Raw genomic sequence first — 26,712 nt, 5'->3', positions numbered from 1 at the left:
CCCACAACCCCGGTGCAGGCTAATACTCTAGAAGCTTTAGAGGACCCAAACCTCATAACGACTTCGGCTTATAGTAGTGGTGTGTTTACAAGACCTGTGGTGAAGAGTATAAGTGACCATCTGAGGGAATCCGTGTCATCTAATGCTGACTTCCCAACACCCTTCCCAGATAACCACATAGAGCCAACCGAGTTAAGGGTCCTGTCATGGAATGTTGAGGGCCTTAGAAACAAATTGAACAACCCTGACTGGGGGAGATTTGTGGACCCACATGACATACGCATGTTCCAAGAAACTTGGGCCAGGGCGGTCATGCAGCGGATGGGATTCACGTCATACAGAATAACTGCCACTGCCGGGGGTAAGGGCAGGCCATCAGGTGGTCTCTACATATGGGTGGGCTCTCATTTGGGTTGTACAGTTAAGCAGTTAGAGCCCTCCTCACATGACTTCCAGCGAATCCTTCGTACTTTTACATAAAAGGTTAGAATAGCCCTGGTTAGTGTGTACTCTAGACAGGTAAGAAACAGGCAAGAATCACCAACCTTTGACTAACTGGCAGCTTTTATATCCACCATTTCCAATAATCCCTAGATGGTTATTGGCGGTGACTTCAACTGCCAATTCGAGCCAATGAACGATCTCAATTGAGGACCATTAGCAAAGAAGATCTGCACTTGGCGATTCCCCAGCCAAATATCCCGCCAACCAGGGCCTGGACTCCACTGGTGCTTCAGATCAAATCCTTCATCCTAAATCACTCCTTAAGGGCATGCAATGGCGAAACAAAATCAAACTCTCCAGGGCAACACACTTTTAATAGAATAGGGCAATCATCCATTTTAGAATATATCCTGGTAGATACAAGGATGTGGGACAGGGTTGTCAACTTTTTTGTGATGCCCCGACACGATAGCGATCACAATGCCCTGATTGTGGAGGTGGAATTGTGTATCTCTAAGGTAGTCTCTGTTTTGAAAACTCCACCTGACGACAGACTAATGCTTACCAATAGCAGAAGGAGCGTCAGATAGTCAGCTATACAGAACTCTTTTGTTAGGCTGGCATCCTTATATGAATCTATTACCCGATCCTACTGGCAGCGCAACAGTCTGGATATGGTATATTTACCTCCTTAACATGCGTCGCTGAGACACACAAAGTACTGACCTCTACTCTGGCTGATATATTCTTTCACCCTAATTGCACAAAAGGGTGAAAAATAGTCAAGCACTCCTGGTTTAATAATAGTTATCGGAAGTCTAAGCTAACTTTGCTAGATGCAATAAAAGCCAAGAACAGGAACCTAATAAAAAAAAGTGGGCGATTTAGAGATATAGCATAATTGAAGCAAATAAAATGTGGGAGAAGGATAAGTGGAACTCCTTGATATGGGCCCTAACCATCATGATATTAAGGCCTTTTGGAATACAGTTAACACAGGCCCTTACACTAGGATGGAGGCCAAGAGTACCACTGCAGCCCCAGATAACATTTTATCGCAGGATGTTCACAATAAGGCCCCTGAGATAACCCTTACAAAATAGCCCCGACCAAAGCTCCTGGTCTAGACAAGATTCCAGGGGACTTCTTCCATGCAGAACCAACCATCTGTGGCCCTTACTTGTGGATCTTATTTAATGCTGTATTGCAAGGAATGGCAATCCCTGCAACTTGGGCTGTAGCGGAAATTCTACCGGTCTATAAAAAGGTTTCACCACTTCTTCCCACAAACTATAGACCCATAAATATAATTGACATCAGCCAGAAAATCTTTGCCCAGGTACAGTTGGACCATCTTCAGACTTGGATGGACGAATACTAGATTTTAAGTCCACTTCAAGCAGGTTTCTGCAAAAATATGTCCACTACAGGACAAATATTTAGGCTCCAACTATTGTACTGGAAAATAGGGGTCATTGACGGTTGCCGCCTCTATCTAATTTTTGCGGAACTAAAAAATGCGTTTGATGTGGTACTAAGAGATTTGGGGGTCCTCCCCTATTATTGCCACATGATCAGGCAATTGCATGAAGGCACGTATGCCCAAATTAAATTCAGTAAACATGGGGAAGTCACCACACCAATAGCCATTGACAGAGGAGTAAGGCAGGGTTGTGTGCTTGCACCCAGTTTGTTTTGCCTATATGTAAATGCACTTGTCGACACACTGAACAGGGAGAAGGACATTGATGCACCCAAGACATCAAACAGCAAAGTGCCGGCAATGATGTTTGCGATGATATCCTTTTGCTCACAAAATCACCCAAAGGTATACAGAGGATCCTCGATGCAGGGGGCTGTAGATCAACATCCAGAAGACTAAATACCTGGTCTTCAAACCAGCCAGTTCAACTAGCCCAAATCCTCACTTGCATGGCGTCCCACTGGAGAGGCTACCTGTATTCTAGTATCTTGGGGTCACTCTAACCGAAAAAATGGTTTGGGGGACTGAAATCAACAAAACATGCCTAAAGTTAGTACAGACTACGGAGGGGCTGACCAAGCTATTTAGGAATATCTGTCACAAACCTATCAAACTGCTCATGGAGATTTATAAAGTGCAAACAAGGGGTGCTGAATTGTGTGGGGCTGAGCTATGGGGGCATTATTCTCTTAGAAATATCACCAAGAACATTTTTTTTAGGCAGCTATTTTGTTTCGCCCTCTGTTCCCCTCTCATACCACTTCGCCTGGACTTAGGGGTGAGACCAATTGCTGATGAAATTGCTCCCAGACCCCAAACTTTTTGGCGTCGCTTATGGGTACCCCAGAACTGGCTGCATATAGGGCAGAGTTAAAGGAGATCTTGGGCATTCAGGGCGTTAAGAAACTACCTTGGTTAGCCCACTTTAGAGATACACTTATGGATATGGGTAGAGCATGTCTATGGTACAACCATGAGGTAGCATGCCCCACAATTTCCAGGAAGGAATTGGTTTGGAGTTTTAGAGAGGGTAAACTTGCCCACATTCAGGCAAGCTCAGTAACAAGCATATTAACAGCTGCATTTTTTAGAGTAAAAGACCAGTACATCCTAGATTCTGCTTTGGATGACATTTAACCCCCACTAGGGAGGAAACTATACATGGAATTCCGGCATGGGGGTTCTCCAGCTGCACAACTTTACTAACAAATGGACAGGTACAACCCCTCTGGGTTGTCTGGCCTGTAGGAACACAGAGGAGTCAGAGCTGCATGTTTTTTTCTTCTGCCCTTGCTATAAAAAAGCTAGACACCATTGGTTGATACAACGATACAGAAACTTGGATTCTAAGCACTGTCCAAAAGCATAGACTCCTGAAATACAATACCTAAATGCCAATAGTATTTGCGGTGTCACACTTTATATTTTCCATGTGGTGCCTGCGCAAGTAGCTTTTGGATAACAACTCAAAGGCCTAAGCTAATAATGATGTATTATTTTTAATAGGACCTGGTCCACTTTTAACTAATTCTTAGCACCTGTGTTTTTAAAGAGTGCCATTTTAGTGTTTTAATAATTGTATCCTTGTGTAATGTTAAAATATTTTTAACAGGGCACCTTGCATGTGTTGCTGTGGTCTTTGTTCACTGAATGGGGCGCTGGCTCACAGACTGTTTTTGTAAAATAGAATATTGAGGTTTGGGATTGTGTATCGAGGATTATTTCAATGTTCTTTAAAGTTTACTGCATCTGCACTTTTATTGTCTAAATGAGCGAAATAAAATATTGAATTGAATTGTGAATGGGTCACCCTCTCCCTCAAAAACTCTGCACTAGGGAGAAACTTTGAAAGTGCCTGGGAATGATGATGGCGAAAAGGTTGACCAGCAGATGCCCTGTCAAAATGAACTGAAGTCTTTGTCACTAGTTGACACCCTAGAGTAGGATTGGCCAGTCCAGATCCAGTGGCCCTGATCTCTTATGTACTCTGAAGCCCAATTAGAAGAAGATCTGGGTGCTCTACATGATAGTCAGGAGGCAATGGGGTCTGAAAGTGTGGTCAGAAATGTGTTCTGTGCTGTGCAAGATATCCCTACCAGCAGGAGAGGAGCACAGGGAGCCAGGCAGATGAAATGGCTGATGCAGGAAACCAACAAAATGTAGCGTCCTGAAGAATGCATCCTATTAGATGTAACCACGCCTGGTCAGAAGGAGTAAAAAGAGCCAAATATGAAAACAATTGTCCCAAAAGGGCAAAAATTATGCCACAGAGCTATGCCGCTTAACAGATTTCTTAATTTTGAAGAAATAAATCAAGAAAACACGATTGTGGTGCTGTGCTGCTGGTTTGTAAAATGCATTTGTGTGCAGCAGACCCCATTCCCTGGAACTTTAAAGAGTGTGCATGTCTGGGAGAGCAAGATATACCAACCTTTTGTCCCCTTGTTTGCATCCGGGCAGGGAATGCACAGCTCCTGCCCAAGGGTAGGAGCAAAAAGAGAATCTTGCTTTAACGGCAGTGGGCTCAGTGAAAAGAATACAGACTCATGTGTGCAGCACAGGCGGTGCATGCATATACAGGAAGCTCAATGGCATTGTGGGGGCTTAAGTCTTCCCTCGCAGACTCCAACAAAGGTAAAATGGCTTTGGATGCCCAGGTGGAACAAGCAACAATGCAGAGGCTGCAGTAGTATGTGGGACAAGTTCATTTTGTAACAAAGGTTATATTGTTCCTTTTAAAAGTTGAGATGAATTTTAGGAACCATTATAACAGACTTGGGGATGAAAGGAGGCATCAAAGTTCTGGATGACTTCTTGATGTTTATTTCAGAAAAAATATATATTTTGTTCTATATTTATATGTTATTAGTTTATTTATGAAAAATATATCAAACTACATTTTAATAGTGAAATTGTTAATATGTTTATATTTGGAATAAGCTCTGTTGTTTGGACTATATTTTCTAAAATGTATATATTTTAACATACAAACAATATTTTTAATATGTATTTTGATCATTAGTTTCATGTGTTTTTACTTTATAATTTTCATTTTTGTAGTATGATTTTTTAATGTTATACTTCAAAGCTTAGGAATAATAATACAAATGTATTCATTATTATTAGTGATAAACATATCATTGTATATGTTAATGTTTCTTTATAATTATATAGGTTATTAATTTGGGTTAGGGTGTTTTTCAAGCAATTTTTATTTTATTTCGTAGAACAAAAATTATGGGTCAGTGTGGATAATCGTTTGTGCATTTACAATTTTTTGTGTCTAGCAGCTTGCATAAAATGTTTAGATTGCAGTGGGAATAGTAAATCTCATCCCATTAGTACCAAACACCTCTCCCAAATTGGTTTTGTATGGGAGAGGGAATAGTAAAGGTTACACTTTTATTGCCCAACTACTTCCCCACATTGGTTTAAATGTTAGTGGCAATAGTAAATGTCACCCCTTTAGTGTTAAACACCTTTCCTAAATTTGTTTAGATTGGAAAGTGAATAGTAAATATCACTCCTCTAGTGTCCAATGCCTTCCCCAAATTGCTTTATATTGGAGTGGGAATATTAAATGTGACGGTTTTAGTGTACAACAGCTTCCCCAAATTGGTTTAGATTGGAGTGAAAATAGTAAATGGCACACCTTTATTGTCCAACACCTTCCCCAACTTGGTTTAGATTGAAGTGGCAATAGTAATTGTCACCCCTTTAGTGTCCAACAGCTTTCCCAAATTGGTTTAGATTGGAGTGTGAATTATAAATGTCACCGCTTTAGTGTCCAACCCTATCTTCAAAATGGTTTACATTGCAGTGTGATTATTTAACTTTTACAATTTTAGTGTGAAATACTTTTAAAGAAATTGGTATTTCTGTGTAGTACGATTAGTTTATATCATTTAATTAGTATTGGTGCTCCTGTGCACCCCCTTGCACAACAACAAGCCAGGTGAATTCATATTCTGCAACACACACCAAACAAGTAGGGAGACAGCCACAGCAGGAGTGGCTACAGAGGAACACACAGCACACAAGCACAGGGCCAGGGCAACACAAGCACTAAATAAATACACACACATACAAGGAACAAACATCCTACTGGACACACAGCCTACCAAGTCACACAGACAGACCCCACACTGGCACACAGACACATACGCAGACCGCATGCCACCATCAAAGGAGCACAACAAATAGGAAAGCCAAAGGGAGGTGCACCCAAATTGAAGGCCAAGGAGATAACTACCAAGCATGTGTACATCACATGCAAGACAAGGAACATAGAACAACACCCTCAGCCAATCAAAGCACACATGTCTGGCACAGTGAGTGAAGTCACACCACAGTCAGCTCAGTGCAACAACCCAGGGAGACAGCAAAGCAACCCACGTATAGGCACAGGGATGAAAAGAAGGCCCTGTACTCAAACTGTGAACATCCTCACACATATGTATACAACTACTTCACAGGAGTATGCCAGCAGAACAACACACAGGGCCCATCGATATGACTGTCAAACACTAGTAAGAATCTACACACATACCCCTTCACACCAGCAGCACACAACACCAGTGTCAAACTCACAGAAGGGTTTCAATATTTCCCAGTCACTGCACAGACAATCAATTACACACCCTGGGGGTAGCCACAAACATCACACACACATGGATGCCAGAACAAATGTATCCACAAAAATAACAGACAAACACAAAACCCAACAGAAACACACACAGAACCACAACAAGAACAGGCATGCCCTGTGTAACAAACCTGTGGAAAGGTAATGGGAGCACAGACACAACGGGAATGCACAACCTCATCAGCCAGGAACAATGCACAGACAAAATACCACAACACAGACAAAAAGTGTACCATCACAGATAAACACAGCCACAACAAAAAACAACAGTTGCACAGGCACAAAACACATACCAAACACAGCAGGACATCAGTGGATGCACACCAGGCAATGGCAAGGCAAAATACACCCACAGCACTGCTTGCACAACAAGCAGTGTTTGCACACCAAGCATAACAGTCCCACACAGACATGAGTGACACAACATAAACCCACACAACACTAATTCGTACAGCACAAATACAACATCACACCCAGGAAGTGAAGCAGTACCACAGCAAACACACATACATTCAACACAACACCAACAGATGCACAAGTCTGGGACAGAAAGGAGGAAACAACTAGACCAGAGAACTGGTCAGCACACATAGTTGAACTCCATATGAGCAACCATGACTGTCAAACAGCACAAGAACATCACATGTAACCAATTGGGGAAATGTCCTGAGTAGCACATTGCTCCTGGCCAAATAACTGCACCACAAAGCACAGTGTCACAAATGAAGTGATGAGGAGGCACACACACACATGTAAACCAAGGGGACAGCTGACATCCAAGTGAAGTGTACGGCACATCAGTAGTGGACATGGCAGGATTGTACCATACACAAATAGAGGGAGTGCAGATTGACAATGGGTAGGCATCTGAAGCACATATAGGGGATGGCATGATGCCACACACAACATGCCATACTGGAGATAAAAAGGCACCATGTGACAGCAATGCATGAGAACACACAACCACAATGGCAGTGTGGATCAGCAGGTCTGCACAGTCTCCACAAACAGTATTAAGACACATGACTGATCAACAAAACACAACACTGACTTGCCAGTCACACACTATGCATACTCACAAGTGACAAAAATAACAAGTAGGAATCAGACAGAACTGCATGGACACACCAAAACACTGCACAGTCACAACACACAACTCACACATGTGCATACAACCACATCCACAGGGCTGAACAATCCAAACAACAGGCGCTCAACTCCTGGGTGACACATGTGTGTAGTTGACAATGCAGGGGCACTCACACATGAGCACTCCAGACAAAGTCACCCCCTTCACACTGCACACTTCTTGACCACCCAAGAGCACACATCTAAAGTAACCCATGGGACTAGGATGACTGGCCATCACAAGATGACCACACACATACACTGCTGGGCACACATAAAGGAAGAACACATATACATGATGACCCTGGCCAGCCTGACTGCAAACCTGTGGATAGAATCCCACTCTGTGCTGGCAGTGCCCCCCAACATGACATTTGTACAATATAGCAACATGAACAAATCATGAAAATGAAAACTCCATTACATGTAAAATTGACATCATAGACCCCACATGTATCAGGGTCAGGAAGAACTGAAGTCCCTGTCACCCCAGCAAAAAAAAGTAAGTGAGCCAAGACATTGGCAATGTTGAAGTGGCACATACAGCATGGGGAACAGTAAGGACACTGACAAAACAGACAACAGGAGCAACTGTCTTTATTCCCATATTGCACAGATAGGCACCAAGAGCAGAGAAGAGCAAGGCACAAAAAGAGCAATTCAATGGGAATCTGCACAGGCAAGGGCAAAACAACAAGGCCAGTGGCCAGTTCAAGGAGTACAGTATGCCCATGAGAAGCTGCACATGGAATAGTTCAACACAGCAAAGATCATCAAGGCCAGTGGCCAAAACGAAGTGCAGAGCATGTCCATGAGAATCTGCACAGGCAAGGGAAAAACAGCAAGGCCAGTGGCCAGTTCAGGGAGCACAGTATGTCCAGGATAAGCTGCACAGGGAATAGTTCAACACAGCAAAGAGCAACAAGGCCAGTGGCCAAAACGAAGTGCAGAGCATGTTCATGAAAATCTGCACAGGCAGGGTCAAAACAGCAAGGCCAGTGGCCAATTCAGGGGGGCAGAGTATGTCCAGGAGAAGCTGCACAGGGAATAGTTCAACACAGCAAAGAGCAACAAGGCCAGAGGCCAAAACGAAGTGCAGAGCATATTTCATAACAATCTGCACAGGCAGGGGCAAAACAGCAAGGCAGTGGCCAATTCAGGGGGGGCAGAATATGTCCAGTAGAAGCTGCACAGGTAATAGGTCAACACAGCAAAGAGCAACAAGGCCAGTGGCCAAAACGAAGTGCAGAGCCTGTCCCTGAGAATCTGCACAGGCAAGGGGAAATCAGCAAGGCCAGTTGCCAGTTCAGGGAGCACAGTATGTCCAGGAGAAGCTGCACAGGGAATAGTTCAACACAGCAAAGAGCAACAAGTCTAGTGGCCAAAACGAAGTGCAGAGCATGTCCATGAGAATCTGCGGATGTATGACGTTACAATGCATGCTTTTACCACGCATGCTGTTACAACACAGTTTTTACAACGCATATCATTACAACGCATAGCGCTTTGGGGTGCTGGATAGTGAATAGTTTAATTTACTATTCCAACTCCAGTCCCCGTGGACACTAGGGAAGGTGTTGGATAGTAAATTAAATCTATTCCCTATCCTAGAGCGCCCCCCCAGCGCAATGCGTTGTAATGGTTTTCGTTGTAAAACCTGCGTTGTAATAGCACTTCGTGGTAAAAGTTGCGTTGTAAAGGATTTTTCCCGAATCTGCACAGGCGAGGGCAAAACAACAAGGCCAGTGGCCAGTTCAGGAAGCACAGTATGTCCAGGAAAAACTGCACAGGCAAGTGGCACACAGCAGTGAATGACAAGGCAAGTGGGCAGGACGAAGTGCAGAGTGAGTACATGAGAAGCTGCACAGGCAAAGGGCACACAGCAGTGAATGACAAGGACAGTGGGCAGGACAAAGTGCAGAGTGAGTACATGAGAAGCTGCACAGGCATGTGGCACACAACAGTGAATGACAAGGACATGGGGTGCAGGACAAAGTGCAGAGTGAGTACATGAGAAGCTGCACAGGCAAGGGGCACACAGCAGTGAATGACAAGGTCAGTGATCAGGACAAAGTGCAGGGTGAGTACATGAGAAGCTGCACAGGCAAGGGGCACACAGCAGTGAATGACAGGACCGGGGGGCAGGACAAAGTGCAGAGGGAGTACATGAGCAGCTGCACAGGCAAGGGGCACACAGCAGTAAATGGCAAGGCCAGGGGGGCAGGACACAGTGCAGAGTGAGAACATGAGAAGCTGCACAGGCAAGGGGCACACAGCAGTGAATGACAAGGCCAGGGGTCAGGACAAAGTACAGAGTGAGTACACGAGAAGCTGCACAGGCAAGGGACACACAGCAGTGAATGACAAGGCCAGTGGTCAGGACAAAGTGCAGAGTGAGTACATGAGAAGCTGCGCAGGGAATGTGGGCAACTGTACCTTTCCATGGTCAGCAACACAGTCATGGTTTAACAATGTGCAGTGCAGGGCCCCCTGCGTGAGAGACAGGTGTATTAGGGTGACTATCACTCAGACTTGGCAGTCAGGTGGACTGGGAGCTGGCTGTGTGTCGGGGACAGCCAGAGCACTTAACCGGGGAGAGAGCGGCCCAGTTGAGGTAGAGCTCTCAGTGGCTTGGCAAGCTGGAGGGCTGCTTGGACCAGGCGGTGTTTTGCCATGTGGGGGTGGAGTCATGCTGACCTGACCTTTTTACATTCTGGAAACTGACCAGAGGTGACGCGCTGCCAGGAGCAAGGAGCAGGGAGGCCGACTGAAACTATTAAGATAATTATACATTCGCGTGATTATTCCCAGTCAAGCGACATACTGGCCGGTGATCTTCAATTGTAAGAAAGAGGATCAAGTAAACAACGGCGCCTGAACCCCTATTCATTGGACAAAGAACTTTCCCGGCAATAATCATCACGGTGGCTCCTCCTGGCAGCAATTCCCAGGAAGAATATAGCAGACTAAAAGGTCCATATACATTTCCTGAAGCCCGACTATAAACACAGATGGCTACGGAATGAATATTGGTTGAATACCCAAACAAAATAGATCAATCACATTTGCTAATTGAATACGGCAGATCGTGAAACTCACCCTTAGATAACACTTGGGGCCAGTCATTACCCTCCAGCAGAGCTACTTTTACTTTTCTGGAATAAGAATCATGTCCTGAAGAAGGTGTTCTATAAGAAAACCGAAACGCTGCGTCGACCGTTGTGATTCTTTTTGTTTTTAAAATTTATTTTGTATAAAAGTTAAAAATTCTTTTATGAAGTACATTTGTCTAAATTGAACATGTTTTTTTAATTGTTTTTAAATACCTACATGTATTTTCATTCATTAATTGTGTCATTTGATAATGTTAATAAATTTGAAACAAGAGTTTTTACCAAACATTTGTTGCGATATGTCTCAGATACTGTCATAGCTTTAAGTATTTGCTACTGTTGAATTACTGTCCCTTGCTGTATCTTTGCCTTTCCCGCCCATCAAACTGGCATGTTGTCTTTAGTTAGATACCTTCAGTAATATTACTGATCCTGGATACATCCTCTGATGTCCATTTTGTAATTGGGACCTTTACTTTTGACACAAATCTTTCCCCCAGTCCCTTACGAGCCTGTGCGGGGTCCTCCTCCCTTTGTCTATAGTCATGCTGACCTGAGACACGGTGTGGCTGGGAGATTGTGTAGGGGTGCCTTTCTACTTCGTGGGGATCCTAACTGGCTTCCCTGCTTTCGGATCAATTAGAAATGGTGTGGACACAACAGGCACACTTACAACCAAAGCATCATCAGGGGAAGACATTGGCTCTCCCTCTGGGATGTGCTGGATCCAGCAGGACACTTCGCCAGGCTTCGCCTTTGCCCCTCCATCCCCTGTTTACCAGGTGTTACCCCTACAGTGGGAATTAAAGACAAAGGGAAGGTGCACTACATGGACAAATCAAGAAGATATAAGTTATTTGAATGTTCTTCTTTTTTATTGAGTTTCTTTGAAAACAAACAACGGCACACAGCCAACGCGTTTCGTTCCCCCGTGCCACGGGAACTTCGTCAGGGCCAATAGGATATAACAGGGGCTTCCAATGAAGAACCCAAATACACAGTGTATCCGCAAGTAAAAGTTCAGAGAGCGTCGCACAGGAAGAGCATAGATGGTCCTAGTAGGTAGATGAAAATGTTTTAGGTAGTAGAACTGGGCGATGTCGGTAATTCCAAAGGTTTTGAAGTAAATACCACTCCTCAGGGATTCTATATGTTGGAAAATGGCAGGAAATTTATATATTCTTATCACACCCAAGTATAGAGGTTTTCTTTTACAGTAAGGCGATGAACAGTAGTGACCGAAGGTGAAGGTCCCTACTGCTTGAAAGACGGTCTCCGTATGTTAACCGGTCAGGGCTTCCGTGGTACAAAGCTGATAGGTATAGTGGCGCGGGCTTCCATCAACGCTGCATCGACCTTCACCTTCGGTCACTACTGTTCATTTTCCAACTTCCAGCTCTCTGAACTTTTACTTTCGGATACACTGTGTGGGAGCAGTGAAAATGTAAGGCTCCCTCCCACACATGTATAGCCCCCTGGGGTCATTTTAAAGGTGCCAAGCTGAAGCAAGTGGGGTTCCAACGCTGTCTTTTTCAAATGCATCCAATGATTGCCTCCGCAGTGGCAGCTGCAAAAAGGGGAATTTACCTATGCCTCTAATGTTATTTCAGACAATTAATGCATGAACAAGGATAAACAAAACTTTATTGGTTTATCCTGGCACTTTATTTATGTCATTTTGTTTTTTAATAATTGATGTTGTTTTATGGTTTGCCAGAGAAAGAACATCATCATCATTGCCATACAATTACAAATTCGTGAATCACAAAACATAAATCTTACAGTGAAACACACAAAAAAATATACAAATATATTCAAATACGAAACAAATATAATGACAGTTTATAGACAAATTAATATACAGTTGCCAAGGAACAATAGGAACACAAACAATTATGTATTCAATTCCCAGGGCGTGAGAAAAACTTTTTGGAAACACCCCAAAGGCCTGATCAAGTATCACATTTAATCTTTTCAATTTGATCAGGGAGTGAATGCCTTATGGCAAACGAATGCCATTAACGTTAAATATCTTTAACGAATGAATGCCGTTGCCAACGCATTTCAAGTCCCGCTATATGAATCACAGGACTCTCATCAGGGCAGGATAAGTCGTTTCCATGGGGAACTTTTGTGTAGCCAAGGTTACGCTGACCTTTAACATGTCGTCAGTGCCGTGGGTGTTTCGCTTTATCGTGTTGAACTAGGCGGCGTGCTGCGTGGCCGTCGTGATTTTCAAATGGACTCTGGGTGCCAGTTTTTTAATTACATTTTCGTCAATGGATGGAAGTGGAGTGGAAATGGATGCCGCTGTTTTTCGGTTTCCTAGCAGTCGTATGTCCTTTTGATTTTCAAACTCTCAGCGTTGTCAGTTTCATCTCACTCACGGGTGTGTACGGTCAACCACGCCTCCCGCGATTTTCAAAATGGCAAAATGCTACATGATTAAGGTTTCCATTGGCTGTAACATGCTCCATGGCGGTGACACACCACAGGGGCCAGGCGGGCGCTACCGCGATGGTGCATCTATCAATTGCATCCAATAACCGGTCCCACTGTGGCGGAGGACGCCTACCGCGATTTTCAAAATTGCATAATGCCACTGTGATTAAGGTTCCCATTGGCTTTATGGGCATGCTGCATGGCGATGGCACACCACAAGGGGCCAGGTGGGCACTACCGCAATGGTGCATCTTTCAATTGCATCCAATGACCGGCTCCACGATGGCGGAGCACGGCTACCACAATTTTCCATATTGCATAATGCCACCGCGATTAAGGTTCCCATTGGCTGTAAGGGCATGCTCCATGGTGGTGACACACCGCAGGGGCCAGGCAGTAGCTACCACGATTTGGGTGCCATATATTCACAAAAGGCACCGCATTTTGGGTGGTGGAGCATGCCAACCGCCATTTGGTAATGCATAGATATGTATCACTACCGAACTTGTGTAATGGGGATTGCTGGTGACACACCGCTGTGGCCAGGTGGTAGCTACCACGATTTGGTTGCTATACATTCACATGCGGCACCTCGATTTGGGTGGCGGAGCATGCCAACCACCATTTGGCAATACATAGAAATGTATCACTTCCATACTTGTGTAATGGGGATTGCTGGTGACACACCACTGTAGCCAGGCTGTAGCTACCACAATTTGGGTGCCATACGTTCACAGGTCACTTAGGACACTTTGCACAAATGTTGTTTTGATGTATAACGTTTACTCCTAACTTTATTGTTTAACCCCTTTAATGCTGGTGACGGAACCGCTCCGTCACCAGCCTCGGTCGCGCTGTGCCGTTGAAGGAGCGGTTCCGTCACGGCAAGGCTGCCGCGCCTGCGTGGTGCTGATTTTGCACCTGCACGGCGCGTTCTATTGAGCAGGCGGGGCCGTGACGGAACCGCCCCGTCACAAGCACAGAGCGCCCGAGGCTCGTGATGAAGCGGTTCCGTCATGAGCATGGTGTTATGAAGTTAGCACACTAGTAGCTGGGAGTGGGAGGAGCTAGGGGGCGAGAGGAAGAGGAGGAGTGGACGCAGGAAATGGTTAGTTAGAGCAGGGACAAGGTAGGAGTAACATGTTAAGAATAAAGCTCCTGTTATCACCAGAATATTTGTTGTATTTATTGTAGCTGGATGCTACAACTGGCGACGAGGATGGGATTGAGCAAACCCCACTGTGCAGAGCCTCGAACGCCTTGTCCCTAGCAGCTGTCGCGCTGCAAACGCACTGCACACTGGAAGCGTGTGTCCCAAGTGCAAGGCTAAAGAAAAGCAGGAATCGGGAGCCCACTCCGACCCTGTGGAGTGCCCCAGAGGTGTGGACGACGCCCACGACGTGCCGCCAGCAAGCGCTGCTGCGAGCGCTGAGATTTGTGTCCAAGCGAAATTGGACGTCGGAAAACCTCACGCCCGATGCGTGAGGTTTAGGAGGCCATCGGCGGAAGAACGCGGGAACTGCGGAGGCAAGTCGGGAGCCCACCCCGATCTCACCTGATGTCCGTGGTGGTGGTGGAGAAGTGAATCCTGGCGTGGACTGCCCCAGAAGCCGACCGCCGGTGAGTTCTGAGTGCCCCCGAGTGAATGAGCCTGGAGAGCCAGCCTCGTGTGTGCCTGCAAGGACGGCGGCCATTTTGAAGTCAGGCGCCTAGTAAGGACAACCCTGTGCAAGACAACGGCGGCCATCTTGAAGTCAGGCGCTGGAGAGAAGACAAGCATTGGTAAAGCAAACAAGCATTGGCGACTACAAGAAACAAGCATTGGCCAAGTAAACAAGCATTGGCGACTACAAGAAACAAGCATTGGCAAAATAAACAAGCATTGGCGACTGAAAGAAACAAGCATTGGTAAAGCAAACAAGCATTGGCGACTACAAGAAACAAGCATTGGCAAAATAAACAAGCATTGGCAACTGAAAGAAACAAGCGGTGGCATAGCAAACAAGCATTGGCGACTGAAAGGAACAAGCAGTGGAAAATAAATAAGCACTGGCAAAAGACAAGTGAGATCGCTGCAGAATGTCCGACGAAGATGCTCAACCTCCACCCAGTGGATCACTTTTGCGAGCACCCGCTCCTATCAAGGTGACAACGGAAGGGAGCATGGGCCCCAAATGGCAAGAGTGGCTGGAAGAGTTTGAAGATTATATTGAAGGTTCAGACATCACTGATGAGAAAAAGAAACTGATTGCTCTGCGCAACCTGGCGGGGCGAGAGATAGTCAAGATACTCAAAGACCTGCCCGCTGCCGACGTCGATACTTATGTTAAAGCGTGTGAGGTCCTGAACAAGAAGTTTCTTCACAAGAGAAATGTAGACTATGAACGACACACATTTCACTCCGCCAGGCAAGGGAAGGATGAGCCCATGAGTGCCTTCATGGTGCGTCTGCGGAGACTAGCCAAGTACTGTGAATTTGATTCTTTCTCTACTGACGCTGCCATCAAATCCCAAATAATAGACGGATGTCATTCGGATCAACTAAGGAGACGACTACTGAGGAAACCGCATGGATTGGATGAAATAGAGGAGATGACACGAGCTTATGATCAGGCGGAGAAGTACGCCGCCGTCATGGAAACGGAACACAAAGGGAGTCATGAACAGGCGCGACGCGTACACGCCAGGAGTGACAGTCGAAGAAGCTCCAGAGACAAACAATGGAGGTCGCACACATCCTCCCGTCAAGAGCAATCAGGCTATCAACGTCGAGAACCATGGAGAAAGGAGAGACGACAGGAAAGAGTGAGAAAGTGCTACCGATGTGGATATGATTACCCTCATGTGGACAGCTGCCCGGCCATGGGCCAGAGATGTCGAAAGTGTGGTCGCACTAACCACTTCGAAGCGATGTGCGGGGATTACAACAAAGAGAAGCGAAGTGGCCACTCAGGTACCACACGATCCGACACACGAAGCAGAGCTCCAAGAGTGTCGCGGTCCGACACTCGAAGACACCATGCGCGAGCTGTCCAAGATCAGAAGGAGCGGTTCCCTGAATCGTCACATTCCAGCAGAGAGTCACGTCGGTCTCGGTGGGAGAGGAGGTCACCTTCCAGAGAATCCAGACCTTCGTCCCGAGACTCTGTTTACACCATTGAATATCTGAATTTGGCAGCAGACCCGGACCAGCTTAAGAGATACCCTCGGCTGGACATCAAAGTTGGAAATCACGACTCAAAGTTTGTATTAGACTCTGGTGCCTCCTTGAATTACATTCCAGTGACTGAATATGAAAGGATGAGTCCACGACCTCCCCTGATATTCGCACCTGTGAGAGTTTTCACGTGGATGGCTAAGAAGCCACTTCCCTGCCTAGGGAAATTCTCGACGACACTTACACACGACAACACAACTATTTCAGCAGTCATCCACGTTATCAAGGGCCCTGAAGCAGACTGTCTTTTGAGCCTACCAACTGCTGAACGACTCCACCTGGTGGAAATTCTCTTCAAAGTTAGCGACATCCGAGACGTGACTCGCCTGTTTCCCAGGTTGTTTCAAGGTCTGGGCAAATTGAAAGACTGTCAAGTGCGACTGCACATCAACGAACAAGTCAGGCCTGTCGCCCAACACCCTAGGCGAGTACCATTTCACCTACATGCCGCTGTTGAGGAAGAACTCCAAGATTTGTTGGCTGCGGACATCATTGAACGCACTGATGGCCCGACCCCATGGGTTTCCCCGGTCGTCATCGTTCCCAAAAAGGGCACGGCCAACAAAGTCAGACTCTGTGTGGACATGCGCTTGCCCAACACTGCGATAGAACGAGAGCGGCACCCGGGGCCACACTTGAGCGACATGATCGCAGCACTTAACGGAGCCACTGTGTTTTCCAAATTGGATTTGAATAAAGGTTACCATCAACTGGAATTGGAAGCAGGGTCCAGATATATCACTACTTTTGCAACTCACCTGGGGTTGTTTAGATATAAAAGACTGAGCTTCGGTGTGTCCTCGGCGGCCGAGATATTTCAGGAAATGATCCGGCAAGTCATTCAAAATATTCCAAACACGCTCAACTATAGCGATGACATCCTTGTCTATGGTTCTGACGTCAGAGAGCACGACATTGCGCTCAATCGTGTCTGCCATGCCTTATTGGCAGCCAATTTGACTTTGAACAAAGAGAAATGCGAGTTTCACCAGACCACACTGAAGTTTTTCGGTCACATCTTTTCTGGTGCTGGCATGAAACCTGATCCTGACAAAATCATGACTTTAAACAACACCAAGAGTCCCCGGGATGTCAGCGACCTCAGATCGTTCCTGGGAATGGCCAGTTATTGTGCCCGCTACATTAAGGATTACGCTACAATCAGCCACCCCCTCCGCATGCTAACCAAGCAGGGTCAGCCGTTTGAATGGACTCCCCAATGTGAGCAGGCATTCAAGGAAATCAAGAAGGCGGTGGAATCGGCGAATCACTTGTCATATTTCAACCCAAAGCGAAAGACTGAAATAACTGTAGATGCAAGTCCGGTAGGTCTGGGAGCGATCCTGGCACAATATGAAAATGACTCAGATCAACGCCGCATCATTGCCTACGCGAGTCGTAGTCTGACTGAGCCGGAACGAGCCTACTCCCAACCCGAAAAGGAAAGTCTAGCCGTGGTATGGGCATGTGAACATTTTCATGTCTTTATTTACGGAAAACATTTCACCCTAATCACAGATCATCAAGCTCTCATCACCATCTATGGAAATCCAAGATCCAAGATGCCCCCGAGGATCGAAAGGTGGGGCCTACGGTTACAAGAATATACCTTCACTATACTTCACAAACCAGGGAAATCTGAAAATCCAGCGGACTACATGTCCCGGCATCCTCTCCCATCATCAGCTTCCAGATCCTCCATTGCGGAAGAGTACATTCATTTTGTAACGGATCAAGCTCTTCCTCCAGCTATCCCTCTGGAGACTATTCGGGAGATGACAGCACAGGATGTCATCTTGCAGAGAGTCCTTCACAAAATCCGCAATAATAGATGGAGGCATGATCCTCAAGACGATAAAGCTGATTCTTTGACTCAACGTGAACTACAAGCCTTCCGGCATGTGAGTGGTGAGCTTTCCGTCACGACTGATGGCATATTGTTGCGTGATCAGAGGATTGTAATTCCTACACAACTGAGACAAGGAGTGGTTGCTCTTGCACATGAAGGACATCGAGGAATAGTGTCGACCAAACGAGCACTAAGGGAACGAGTGTGGTTTCCGTTCCTTGATCAACTAGTGGAAGTCACCTTGAAAGATTGCCATCTCTGCCAACTCACCAGCAAGGGCGATCCTCCAGCTCCTTTACATATGACCAGCCTGCCCAGTGGTGTGTGGCAAGAAATCGCCATAGACTTTTATGGACCCCTGTCATCGGGCAAATATGTGCTGGCCATCATTGATGAGTATTCCAGGTATCCCATTGCCTGTTTTGTGTCATCTACGAACACTGCCAGTACTCTCAAAGTCCTTGATGAGGTCTTTGCAGCGTGGGGAGTTCCCAAGATCGTTAAATCAGACAACGGACCTCCTTTCAACGGAAATGACTTTGCTGCTTTTGCGAAGCACCTCGACTTTCATCACCGCAGGATCACGCCTCTCTGGCCACAGGCGAATGGGACAATTGAGAGGTTCATGGCCACCCTCAAAAAGACCTTCCAACATGCTACCGTGGAAGGGAAAGACTTACAAACAGCACTCAATGAAGTTCTTCGAGCTTATCGTACAACTCCTCATGCTACGACTGGCCAATGCCCGGCGACTCTCATGCTGGGACGTCCCATGAGGAATCGCATTCCCACGTGGGATGGAGCCCTGGAAGTATCATCATCTGAGAAGGACTCGTGGGAAATGAGAGCCACCGATGACCGCAACAAAAGAAAAATGAAGGCCTATGCCGACAACCGGAGGAGAGCACGGTCATTATCATTAAATGAAGGGGATAGTGTCATCGTCAAGCAAGACATGCAGAAAAAGACTGACTGTACATTCAAGGATGAACCGCTGGTGGTCACCAGAAGGAAAGGGACTATGGTAACTGCGGAGTCCGAGCAGCGGCGAGTTACGAGAAACATCTCGCACTTCAAGAAACTGCCAACTGACACCTCAAGAACCATGATGAGTGACATACACAATCCCAGAGTTGAAGAACCACCGCCAAATGGTCATGAGAACATTGCTCCGATCACTGAGACATTGAGTACTGATGGTCTGAGGGCCAGGTCGCCACGACCTCATCGTGACATACGTCCACCCAAGAGACTGATTGAGGAGATGGACTAAGAAGTCAGTATGCTCTGTTTGTTTTGTTACAAAGGGGGGAGATGTTATGAAGTTAGCACACTAGTAGCTGGGAGTGGGAGGAGCTAGGGGGCGAGAGGAAGAGGAGGAGTGGACGCAGGAAATGGTTAGTTAGAGCAGGGACAAGGTAGGAGTAACATGTTAAGACTAAAGCTCCTGTTATCACCAGAATATTTGTTGTATTTATTGTAGCTGGATGCTACACATGGGAGCGCCGCGCGGCTCCCACCCCCCTAGCGCTGCGGCGGAATTGCCGCCGCAGCAAAGGGGTTAAAAAATCTATAAAATATACTACACTGTTAGTGGTTCCTTCACGCTATGCCATTATCTAACCCTCTATATTACGATTGTGCTTATGTATCATAACCTCCTATTCTATCATTCCACAGGAACCACTGTTTTTCCTATATAACTATTACCCTGGTTCCTTAGTGAGTAGGGTTCCCCTGTTTCTCTTGAACTTTTAGTGCAGTGGATTTTCCTTCACACCCTACAACAATAGGGTCATTCCTGGGGCTCCGGGGTCTGTAACGGACACCCGAATGTGTGTATTAGTGCTCCAGGGAGGTGGCGGTCCCGGGGGCGTGTGGGGAGCTCGAGCCCCCCCCACACAGGAACATTTTCTTTTTTTAAAAAGAAGCCCCGGGAGTTGGCGGTCCCCGGGGCTGCGGGGGGCAGTGTGACCCCACAAATGTAATTAATGAGAGCCCCGGGGGTGGCGGTCACCAGGGTTTGGGGGAGCCTTAGAGGCCCCACAAACTATAAAAATAGAAGCCCCGGGTGGCAGTCCCTGGGGCTGCGGGGGGCCATATGCCCCCTGCAAATATTTATACAAAGCCCCGGGGGTGACGGTCTGTGGGGCAATGTGGGAGGATTGGGCCCCCCACACATGTTTTTCACTGCCCCCTGGATCTGGCCCACCCGGGGGCTTACATTAAATTAAGCACCCAGCGTGAATTCGGCTGATATTTTAAAAAAAAATGCTTTTTTGGGCCCTGGGGTCCTTGTGGGACCCCCTGAGCAGGTCTTGGGGACCAGGGTGTTTCTACCCTGCCCCCTTTTCTCATTTTCCATGTTTCTTTTACTGCTTTCTTGTGCCTCGGTTCTACCCAGGCACAAGATGGCTGCCAACACTTCCTGGTTTGAAGTGTTGCCAGCCAATTAGAATGCAGCTCGTGATCGCAGGGTTTGCGGATCCTCTGTGCCTCTATATATCTCGAAACTTTTAATTTTTTATTTTATCAGCAACACTGAACGGATTTACACCATTTAAGAAAAAGAGTGCTTTCTGAATCAAGCACTAACTTTCTGCCAAATTTGGTGTAATTCCGTTAAGCAATTCCAGCTGTAGCCCTGTCTACAGTTTCCGATGGGAATTAACATGGAAAAAAAACGTTTTGGGACCCCCCTTTTTTCTCAGCCCCGCTTGCCAAATTACCCGGAAACTTTCAAGATAGGAGCTGACTAGAGCGCTCTACTAGTTTTGAAAATTTCGCGAAGATTCGTCATCTGGCGCCAAAGTTATTGGGAAAAAAAAAACCGCTTTTTGAATAGAAACAAGGTCCTAACTATAACTACCTACTGGCAACCGCCAGTAGGCAATATATATATATAGATATATATATATATATATATATATTCACTGAAAAAACCATAGGTTATAGACCATATATAGTTAGGAATTAGCATTTACAAAACCTTATTTTACTCACACAAAACCATTGAAATTCCATATATAGTTAGTTGTACTAACTATATATCGCGCACCTGCAATCCACTGCTGATGATGTCACATATTACATCATTCATGACATGGTCAGTGACATCACTGATGACATCACTGATGCCGCCACCTCAGCAATGAAGAGATTTATTTTATTTTGAATGTTGTTTAATAGGCATTCCTGACGCGTTTCAGTCCTCCTGGACTTTTTTCAAAGGATTGCGCCTGTAACTTGCGTGCAGCAGAAATCCACAAGCCTGCTGAGTTTAAAAGATTCCGCCCTTTGTGCTTTCACGGGCTGCCTCCGTGGGACCATTCGTCATCTCCGTTCACAGGACAGGAATTACTTGAAACCATTACCTCGGGTGGTGCAATCTGGAATCACTTCCTTTGAAGTCCAAGTGTCTTATGGGTCCTGTGACGGAAAGGTCAATCCGGTTTTGCAGGTTTGGCTGGGACTTGTAGTTTAGCGCTGCATCTCAGAGTTCTTTTAATTATTTCCCCTCATGGCTGACTCCCTTGCATGCCTCCTTTGAAAGGCTGCTAAGACACCATACCGAAGTCCAGTCTTCGGGTGCACCTGCTGACCCTGTTCCGTTTGCACGAGTCTTGCCACTTGGTTCAATGCGGGCAGCTGTGGTGCGCTTTGCTGGTGGTGCGATCCTCTTGGCTGAACCACGCCATATTTATGAAAAACTGACTTTTTCTCCTGAAAAGGGAAACGAGCCGCCACCTCAGCAATGAAGAGATTTATTTTATTTTGAATGTTGTTTAATAGGCATTCCTGACGCGTTTCAGTCCTCCTGGACTTTTTTCAAAGGATTGCGCCTGTAACTTGCGTGCAGCAGAAATCCACAAGCCTGCTGAGTTTAAAAGATTCCGCCAATTCCGTCCACAAACGCCAAAGTTATTAGACATAGAATTTTCAAAAATCCCATAGAGAAAAAATCCTAACTATATATACCTACTGGCGACCGCCAGTAGGTCATATATATATATATATATATATATATATATATATATATATATATATATATATATATATATATATATATATATATATATATTACCTACTGGCGGTCGCCAGTAGGTATATATAGTTAGGATTTTTTCTCTATGGGTTTTTTGAAAATTCTATGTCTAATAACTTTGGCGTTTGTGGACGGAATTGGCTGAAATTTTCAGGAAAATGGCACATTTTGTTTCTGAGCAGCCCTTTAAAATTTGGGGGGGGTTCGTCCAGTGGGGGCCGAGAAAAAAGGGGGGTCCCAAAACGTGTTTTTAACATTGAGTTTTCCATAGGGCGGTTGGCCTCACTTTTAGCCCGAACGGCTGAATGGATTTGCACGAAACTTGGCAAAATTGTAGGGACTGGTAGCCCGATGTGCCTTTTGTAGGTCTCAATATATGTGCTCCAGTGGATTTTGAGAAATTAACGTTTAAAAAAAGATATATATCTGTAACAGCGGACCGGGCAGCGCACTGGTTCGCGGACTTTTCGCGCAACGGAGCTTTGTGAAGCGAAGCTGATTGGTTCTCCGGCGTCTGTCAACATTCCAAACAGTCCGTAGCGGCCGCCATCTTGTCTCTCGGTAGGATCGAGAGACAAGAGGAGGTCAAAACAAAGGGGGAAATAACTATAAGGGGGCATAGTAGATCCTCGCTGACCCCCTAGGTTTGATGTGGAGGTTTTAAAAGGGCCCCGCGGGGCAAAAAAAAATAATAATAATAATAATTGAACGGCTGAATGGATTTGCACGAAACTTGGCAAAATATTAGGGACTGGTAGCCCGATGTGCCTTTGCTAGGTCTCAATATATGTGCTCCAGTGGATTTTGAGAAATTAACGTTCAAAAAAAGATATATATCTGTAACAGCGCTCCGCTTCGCGTAACGGAGGTTTGCGAAGCTGATTGGTCATTCTGTCACTGGGCTATAGTTGGGCTACATCTGGCTGATATTTGGGCTACATTTGTTTTTTTGTGTGTCTGGCGGCCATCTTTGGACTACATTGGGCTACATTGGGCTTCATTGGGCTACATTCGGCTAATTAGCAAATAGCTCATCGCAAACTAGGAATGGTAAAGAATCGCTATTTATTCCTTAAAGTTCGCTATTTAGGAAATGCAAATAACTTTGATGATACATATGGCGGTTCATCTCTAACAAGATAAGAAGCATAGGGATACATTTATGATGACTGGCGCATCACCAGGGATGTGTTAGTCATTTTGTGCCGCTGTTCCGTCACCTATGGTGTGCTGCATTTACAATGCGGCGCATCATGGGGCAAAAACAGCACAGATGCGTGATGTATCTGTGCCGTAAAGGTGGCGCATTGCTGGAGTTGTATCGCAAGTGTGATGAAGCTCCAGCAAGGGTCGGGGGTGCCCCTGTCGCAGGGTTTCTGTTCTCACACAGAACTGTGGACAGAGGATTGGAACCTCGGCGAATGCATTGCTGGAGTTGTATCGCAAGTGTGATGAAGCTCCAGCAAGGGTCGGGGGTGCCCCTGTCGCAGGGTTTCTGTTCTCACACAGAACTGTGGACAGAGGATTGGAACCTCGGCGAATTAGGGTGTCCCAAAACTCACGTTAGTAATCAAAAACTCCTTAGCAAGCTAGGTACAGTGTCACATTGGATATAACAAACTCTCAATGTTTAGACAATCCAGAATATGAACTTATAGTACCTCAGGATACGTGGAACTCATGAACAGTCGGTCGTTATAGATTTCTTAGAAACCAGAACATGGAGTTAAGAAGAACAGATGTGTATTTGAAATGTTTATTTACTAATGCCGTCTTCTCAGGCGTAGTACCTTAGATAATAAAAGTACACATATTATCAGTAGCAAAATTACCAGCATAGTTACTAGTACATAAAAAGTGAATGGTGATAGTATGTTAACATGCTGTAAATGAATAAGAGTTAGCAACACTTATAAGCAGCCGCGGGCCGTGGAGGGAGTTACGGTGAGGCAGGGAGGCGGGGAGGGGGAGAAGCAGGGTGGAGAATACAAGTACACATATTATCAGTAGCAAAATTACCAGCATAGTTACTAGTACATAAAAAGCGAATGGTGACAGTATGTTAACATGCTGTAAATGAATAAGAGTTAGCAACACTTATAAGCAGCCGCGGGCCGTGGAGGGAGTTACGGTGGGGCAGGGAGGCGGGGAGGGGGAGGGGCAAGGTAGAGAGGGCTCCACCCTGCTTCTCCCCCTCCCCGCCTCCCTGCCCCATCGTAACTCCCTCCACGGCCCGCGGCTGCTTATATCTCACCCTCCCTAATACACATATTATATTATTTGCTAAGAAGGTCTCTTTGTGTTGGTTTAGGGCGTGCCCATACTTTAGTGTCTTAGATTTGAAGGAATCACATCAGCATACACCAGCTCTCTCTTCATGTGAACCGCATCAACTGTTGTGTATGTGTGTTCGGCAAAGCAATATAAAACCCGCCTCATGCCCAGAATTGGCAGAAGTTGCACTTATGTTATGAGTATGAAGTCGTGGAGATCAGACCTCATAACAATTCTGTATCGTGTTGTTCTTGAAACTTTAGCACTCGCTGTACAGATATAGTTTAACAAGTAAAGCAGATAGTAGACCAATAACATATTATTCTCATGTAAACCACGATGAACTACTAGGTGGAAAGCTAAAGCAACAACTAAGTGTCGTGTGCAGAAGTTGCAAAAAAGGAAAAATGGCGTTTAAACCGGTAATGAGCCCATGCTAACTTAACACGGTGTAAAGATATCCAGGACCTAGATGACACCTCCTCATGATCCGGAAACGAACTGAATAAGATAATAGAAGTGCCATCTCATGAGAGCAGATTGCAAGTTTATATGTGGACGGTCCGCAAGGTAAAGCATTAAAAACTAGGAAAATTTAATGCTAAAGAAAAATAAAACAGCCAAGTACTTTATCGAGTCTTAAGCCAATAGGCAAGGTAAATAATAAAAACTTGACAAATAAGTCAATGAATTGTCAATGAAATGCTAGTACTCAGCATATCAAACATGAAAAAGGTCTATGACATAACTGTGTATGCAAAATAAGCTGCAACAGCCTCCAATAGGAAGTCACCGTCTTCATCCGAAAACAGTTCAGCCATCCAATTTAAAAGCGGAAAAGAACATACGTGCTCTCCCAGCACCGGATCCTCTATCACCATCAGAGGACAGCTCGGTGGGTTTTCAAGAAAGCTCTGTTCCAAGAAAGACTGTGCTGCCGCCAGTAAATTCCAGGGACCAAGTAGTCCATGCATCAATGCCACAGCCATAATCCTTTCGCCAGGACAAACCAACTCGTGAGTAATGATAGGAGTCATCAGCTGATTAAAGTCGACGTCAGGAGAAACCGGTCCGCAGAGACACAAATCAATGGCCCAATCGAAATCACAGGTCAGGCAGTGAAATACAGGCTGGACACAGGTGAAGTAGGAGAACCGAAAAGATAATCCATATGCCGTGCTTAATATCGCCAACGGCATTGTGCCATAATATTCTAGCATGCAATTGCGGAACAGTGTCAGCAGCTGCAGGGTCGGAGGTTGCATAGGAGGGACATCCATATTTAAAAATGTAAAAAAGCACAAGAGCGTCCGCTGGTAATGCAAGTAAAAATGCCAATCTACGAACCAGAGTGCAGAAAATACAATGAAAGGAAGCAGGGATGACTCCAAAGATTTTCTCAAATGAAGTCACGAGACCACTGGTAACAACTTTAAAAAAGTGTGCCAGGGACTTTGTGGAGGATGCGTTAAAGATAGTCGGAAACATGTTGCTGAAATTGAAAGGCAAATCTTAATTGAAAAGGGTGTGCACCTCTGTATGGGTGTTCGCTATGTGAAGTACGAAAGTTTCACGGGCCGAACTCAAGGCCACCTCTCTCTGAGACAAAAGAGCTCTTATTCTTGCCATGCCGTTGAAACGTGTCCCAAGGTTGGTATTTGTGGCCAGATTGAAAACTCCCTATGTTCATGTGTGGGAGGAAATAGAACATTTCTGCAGCAAATAACCCGTTCACTTACTGTTACGATAAAAGGAATACTTTTAATTAACTCAGAACAATCTTCATTATTGAGCATCAAATAACTACCATTTTCCAACAACTTGAACGTGGGGATGATAGCAGGAACTGGCGTGCCTTGCAACACGCAAGCCATATTTGGTCGGTGTTTGTTGCATGAACCGTGTAACTGTATGTGCCTACACATTAGTGAATGATCTGGCGTCTCAGTGCATTCCTCTCCATTCAGATAAACTTCTTGATCATCTTTGAAACATCTGTATGTGTATGGAAGCGACCAGACCTCATGAAGAAAAGCACTACCTAAAGGTTCATAACGACTAATTGGTATATA

Source organism: Lissotriton helveticus, chromosome 8 (genome assembly GCF_964261635.1).
Source record: "Lissotriton helveticus chromosome 8, aLisHel1.1, whole genome shotgun sequence".
NCBI classification, from domain to species: domain Eukaryota; kingdom Metazoa; phylum Chordata; class Amphibia; order Caudata; family Salamandridae; genus Lissotriton; species Lissotriton helveticus.
The sequence above is the reverse complement of the archived record's forward strand: the minus strand, read 5'-3'. Positions refer to the sequence as shown.